We start from the raw sequence: 5,919 nt of genomic DNA on the forward strand, positions 1-5,919 counted from the left end.
TTCTTTTTTTTTTCACTTTTTGGAAGTTATATTTTAGCCTCGCACCTCTGCATTCCGAGGGTTTTCTCTTTCCTCCCCCTCTTTTCTCTCTTTTTATCTACCTTTTGATTAAAAAAAATTCATGCAAAAACAACAACATCTGGCCCCTCGGATCATGTGTTTCTTGTGGATAAGGGTCGTATTCGATGGACGTACGTTTGCCTTGTGAATTTGGAGAACCTAAGGTTGGGGCTCAGGTGGAATGCAGATGACTGCTGATCGTGGCGGCCTCCCGATCGCCTGTCGATTACGATGATTTATTACGGTGCCGTGGCACGCCCAATTGGAGGATAAACTTGGTGCGAGACAAGTTTGCCGCTCGACGGCGAGCTGCCCCCGTCACTTGTTAGGGAATGAATTCTGTAAACCGATCTTAACAAAGCTTGACGTCCCGAATGTCAAAAAGCGATGAGGACTACATACGTTCTACATCCATAATTACTGGAAACCATGCCTTGGATTGGCCAGCGAGTTATGAGTCGCAACGGTCATCACCCACCTTTTTCCTGAACCACGCCCAGGCAACCCTGGAGAAGGCTTCACGGGAATTAGGCCTGGGAAATTTTCCAAATTGGTTAATTTCCCCTAGAGATTTATCATTACCCCATTTTACGTTTAGGGTTAACTCTGATAAACGAAGCAGTTTAAAGACATGCTTGGGTCCTACTTAAACATAAATGTGGATGGTGTTCATATTTATAATCCACAGTAAAGCGGTCGGAGGAAATCTCCTCTAGCAAGAGGGTTGCAGGAAAATGTGGCCAAAGCATTGAAATTGGCTGCATAGGTCATTTGACTGTGTCAGGGTTGAGTGGTATTCGGTGTGGAATATTGTCGTTTTGGTGGAAGCATTCATCTTCAGCCTGGTCAAGCCCTTGCCGTAATTTCATTGCAGTTGAAGGACTCAGACGAATTTTCTTCAAACGAACTGATCCAAAGAAAGATTCGGGCAGTGAACGCTGAGGAGAACCACATGAAATTCTCGAAGTTCACTGCGTAACTCTCTCTCTCTCTCTCTCTCTGCGTCATTGATCCTACTCTGGTCCCAGAAGGCGATTCAAAGCGAGACACAGAAAGAGTTGGGCCAAAAGGTGCCAACTGCAGATAGGACCACCAACCATGGATGACTTGAAATCGTGAGAATGTTCGAGCCCTATCGTCAGCCGCTGATTTTGAACGACACCTCAACATGCGAACGCTGTCTAGCCTTCTCTCATTTATTAAAAATCAGCACAAGTCGTTGGGACATTGGAGGTTTTGATCATGATGACGACGATGACGATGAAGCGTTTCGCTTCGGCTCCGGTCAATCAATCGAACTGTGTCTGCCATTTATGTCGTGCCCGCCTCATGATCACCAGCCGAGTCACCCCAGCTGGCTAGTTACCTAAGTGACCGACTCTCTTCAAATTGGTCACTACATAGATTGCAGGACATGCATTATCATTGTCGAAAAGCTATAGGCTTGTGATAGTGTGTGGATCTTTAGCCTTTAATGAGAAAAAGGCAGATCTCGAAATCGCTCCCTATGCAGCGCATTCTCTTTAAAGTCGGGCCCCGAAGATATAATTCCTCGTGAATTTCTGTAGTTGCAACTTGAATGGCCTACGCTTCAGTAGTTGGTAGATTCATTCAAGTGCGCCAGAGGCACTCTCTCTCTCTCTCGGTAAAGCTAGCTATTGCTACGCAAGTGGAATTGAATAATGTACGCGCTCTTTGCTTTACCGCATTATTTGTGAACCAAACGCATGTCTTCTAAAGTCGCGATACCCTTTTGTTCTAGGGAATCATAAATCACTATTTACAAAATATAAAAGCAGTCTGATTGAGCAATACATGGAGAAATCTAAGTAGCAATCTCAGTCAAATGGAAAAGGCGACGTATAGTAAACGTGATAGCCCCACATTACCTAAGTTTAGGAATTTCATCCAACCATATCATTACGTGGGTCAATTAGAAAATGACAGACGTCGATTTCACCCTCTACCATGGATGCGTGCACATCTCCTTGTTACAATCATTTCTGTTTTTTTCCTGGTCAAGAGTTCCAACGTAGACGCAGCTAGAAGGGGAAGCGGACACAAAGGAAATTGATTTTTGTGTGTGAGATATGAACATGTGACCGTGTTTGAATCGCTGACAATTGGTAAGAGATTGGATTTGAGATCTGAGATGCTGTTCGGTGACAGCTCACGGGCCATACGTACGTGGATTCGTCTGGAAGGTGTTTGATAAGCTCCTGCCTCCTTTGATTTTGAGTCACTTCTTTTTCTTCTGGAGAGGAATACGAGAAAGATACAGAAAACAAGAGTCAAATCAATGGCATAAGTGAAGGATCCAAGGTGAATTTGGCTTCAAAGAAGGGATAGAGTCGAATAATCCTCTTCACGATATATATATACTAGAACTATGCATACATCAACAGTAAACATTCTTCAAAGTATAGGCACACGATTTTATTCATTCTAGTATCATATTGACAGCAAAGTTGATTTCTTCTGTTCTGTTTCGATTTTATCCAATGTTGCCTATTCACGGAGTCATTCTATCACTTGCACATACCAAGAACGGAAAAGAGAGGATTTTCTTCACTAGCACGCACTTTGTTAATCTACATCCGCATTACCTATGAACAAACAAGGGACAGAAACGTGGAGTTTGCTTCTGATCAAGATGCTCCAAAACAAGAAAATGCAAGTCCAGCATATGACGGTCAAGAAGATGAGAGAGAGAGAGAGAGAGAGCATGACTTTTCTGTATGCTAAACGTGGCCAATTTTCGTCCAAGAGGGACAACCATACACATCATACATTCACCAAGTCCAACTAATGCATGACTTGTTAGGCAGGCCACTCATAATTGATCCCAACAATGGCGTCCCCCCACAATTTCTGCAATTGCTTTTTGACCGAGCCCTTTTCATTCAAGGCCACAAGGTGTGAGTTCTGGAGACAGCACTGTTCAGGAACACGCCAGACCCATTAATTGGTGACCAACCCCACACACTCCAAAAGACTTCTCAAGAAGGGACGTGGGCATGAACACATTTTTCTATCCGAGAAAATGCCTGCACTAACACCGATTCACTTACTCGAAGTTACTATCAGATGTTCAATGTGACCCACATGCTGAAATGCTCATTCACAATCCGACATGTCACTTTCATTTATCGAGTTTACAAACCGATCTTGATATGCTCAGCGCTGTTGTTGCTGTCTAGCCACTGGGCTCCCTACCGTTCGGTGACTTTCCTATTGAGATCAAACCTACTTTCTGGTAATATACAGATGAGGGCCGAAAAGAGGGTAGTGGATTGGGATCAGACTAGTTATGAATTATTATGATTGCCTATGAAATGGAGTATGGATGGGATTCTGTGCCACTATCTACTAAGGATGGGATGGCGACCTTGAATGGAAAAAGAATGTCATATACCGAAATGGATAAATGCCACTGACACATACATCTATCGAGTATGTTGATGGACGAGCCCCTCTTTAGTGGGAAAATAAACAAATATCTTCCTTTTAAAAATTTGTAAATGGGGAATTGCATGACAGCTGCTTTAGGGGGTCAAAAGATTATAATTTGTGAAAAGCTTGCGATGGACTCTTTTTTAATAAACCCTAAAAAGCTTAATGTGGAGGCGACTGCCCCATTCGATATAAAGACTCCAATATAGACGTCTCTCACGTGAATCTTTTGCGAACTCATACTGATTCGATTCTCCCTCAAAGAATAATGCCCCTCCTCTGGTGAAAAGCCACTTGATTGATTATGTGTTCTTTGAAAAAAGAGGAGTATGACAAAGGCATGTGATGCTTATATGCTGCTGAACAGATTCTCTGTCCTTGCGGTGGTACTTTGTGATGGGGGAACCAAAGTGAGCATGTGATACTTGACAATAACTCAAGCCCACTCATCGGAATCATTGTAGTTCAGAATCTGGGTTTTGTTTATAATATAGTTTAAACTGTATATATAAATATAGAGGGTACAATTCAATATTATAATTTGATGTTTGGTTATTATAATATGCAGTGGAGTGTGGCCTGTTGATGTGAAACTGGGTGCTGGGTGCCCCAGAAAGTATGGACAGTCCCCTTTAGTTTAATTCCCAGGATACATCATATCCTGAAACATGTCAAGATCACGAACCCCTGTGTTTCTTTCAGTCAGTTTCCAATTCCAGATATAAATATTTGTATATCCACAACTGCACATGAAAAGCTTCTGTCAGGATCTTGAAAACAAAGAATCGATTAGCTCGGGAACTAAAACCCAAATGCTCAATCATGCTTGATGTTTCATGCACGCCCTTTTCGCCTCCACGTACGGTAAGATGGAGACATTGAGCACACGAGCGCAATCTCTCTTTCTTTTTTCTTGTTTTCAAGAATAATTTATTGGAAGATAGGGTGCAAAAGTGACTAAATTGACTGCCTGAGGTCAATTACATGTTGTTCTCTTCAAATTCTTTATATCTAAATCTTTATTTTGATGGTTCTTTAGTACTGACATTGGAGTTTCAACCGAAAATGGCAGAGAACTCCGGAAATGGCAGAGAACATCAAATTCTGACATACTTAACTTAGGAGATATGTGACGTAGATGTTCCTTTTTGGCCCATCTCTTGCGTAGGGCTTCATGTGAACATGCTTAGCGTAGACTTTGTAACATATCGATTTTGGGAGGCAGTGTGTACTGCAAAAAAACCTAGCGCGGCTGGATCGATAGCGATCGCCAAAGTCCAAGACGCAGGCGGCCAAGGAAGAGTCCCACCCGTCGAAATTTTGAAAGGCGCGAGCACCAGAAGCAATTTCGGCTTGCTTTTGGACATCTCAACCGACACTTTTGTTAGGTGTGAAAACTCATGCTGATGGCGTATTTGCGTTGGCAAATTTAATGGATGATTTGCTTGTCTTTATCGCGTGGTCGGCATCTTATCAGTTGGGTTTCGATGTCTCATCAAACAATTTGAGCGTTGGAGCTTATGCTACGCATTCTAATTATATACCAGGAGTGATATATGGATGGCATGGCTGAATTTTCTTCATCCATTTTTTAGCGTTTCCTCTCTTGTCTCATTAATTTTTCTCGAGGCGGGACATCGACCTTGCTTTCACCGGGCATAAACAATTTTCTTTTTAGGATTTTGTATTTGATAATTATTGATGAGGGGTTATGTCTCGTGCATATTAATTATGGCGGGGGGAAATACATGGAGTGGAGGACCTAGTCTTGTCCCAAAACTCGCACACCATTTCCCAGGATTGAGGGAGGGTCCTAATCTCTTTCAGCGAGTCCACAATCCAAGCCCTTTGGCATGGCCTAGATCTGCGTTGAAATCAGCCCATGAAAGGCCATGGGCTGATTTCTACACAAATCAATGTGCGTGGCCCATTTTCTATTGAGGCCCTTTACACCGGTTTTGATGTAAAATACAACCTCGATGCTGGACATACTCAGGCTAAGTTGTGAAGTTTTATTTAGTGAATGGCCCTCTTATTGGGGTCGGATATGACTAATCCTATAGTGTCATATCATCTACTAGAAAGATTTAGTGAATGGCCCCTCTTATTGTGTTTTATTTAAACATAGCCAATCCTATAGTGTCATATCATGTTGTAGAAATGTTTATTGAAACACATCATATCCTACATTATCAGATCATCTACTACAAAGATTCAGAAAATGTTTGATAACGTGCCAAACAGTACCTAATTCTCTCTTTATATTCCCTGAAATAGAAAAAAAGAACATAAATTCATTTGATAATATTTTTTGTTCTCAGAATAGATCTAAAACAAAATCAAGAAATTAAAAAAAAAAAAAATCATTTCTTCTTGCAACCTTGCCGGAGACTCGTTGTAGCTAGG

General features: G+C 41.8%; 1 long non-coding RNA gene across 1 annotated transcript; it reads left to right on the top strand.

Moving 5' to 3' along the window:
* The first annotated feature begins 4,246 nt into the window (after positions 1 to 4,246).
* LOC120290291 lies at positions 4,247 to 5,034 on the top strand. The gene is made up of 2 exons (XR_005548158.1): positions 4,247 to 4,377; positions 4,586 to 5,034. It is a non-coding gene; the product is annotated as an uncharacterized LOC120290291 (long non-coding RNA).
* The last annotated feature ends 885 nt before the right edge of the window (positions 5,035 to 5,919 follow it).

Source organism: Eucalyptus grandis, chromosome 1 (assembly GCF_016545825.1).
Source record: "Eucalyptus grandis isolate ANBG69807.140 chromosome 1, ASM1654582v1, whole genome shotgun sequence".
In the NCBI taxonomy this organism is placed as follows: domain Eukaryota; kingdom Viridiplantae; phylum Streptophyta; class Magnoliopsida; order Myrtales; family Myrtaceae; genus Eucalyptus; species Eucalyptus grandis.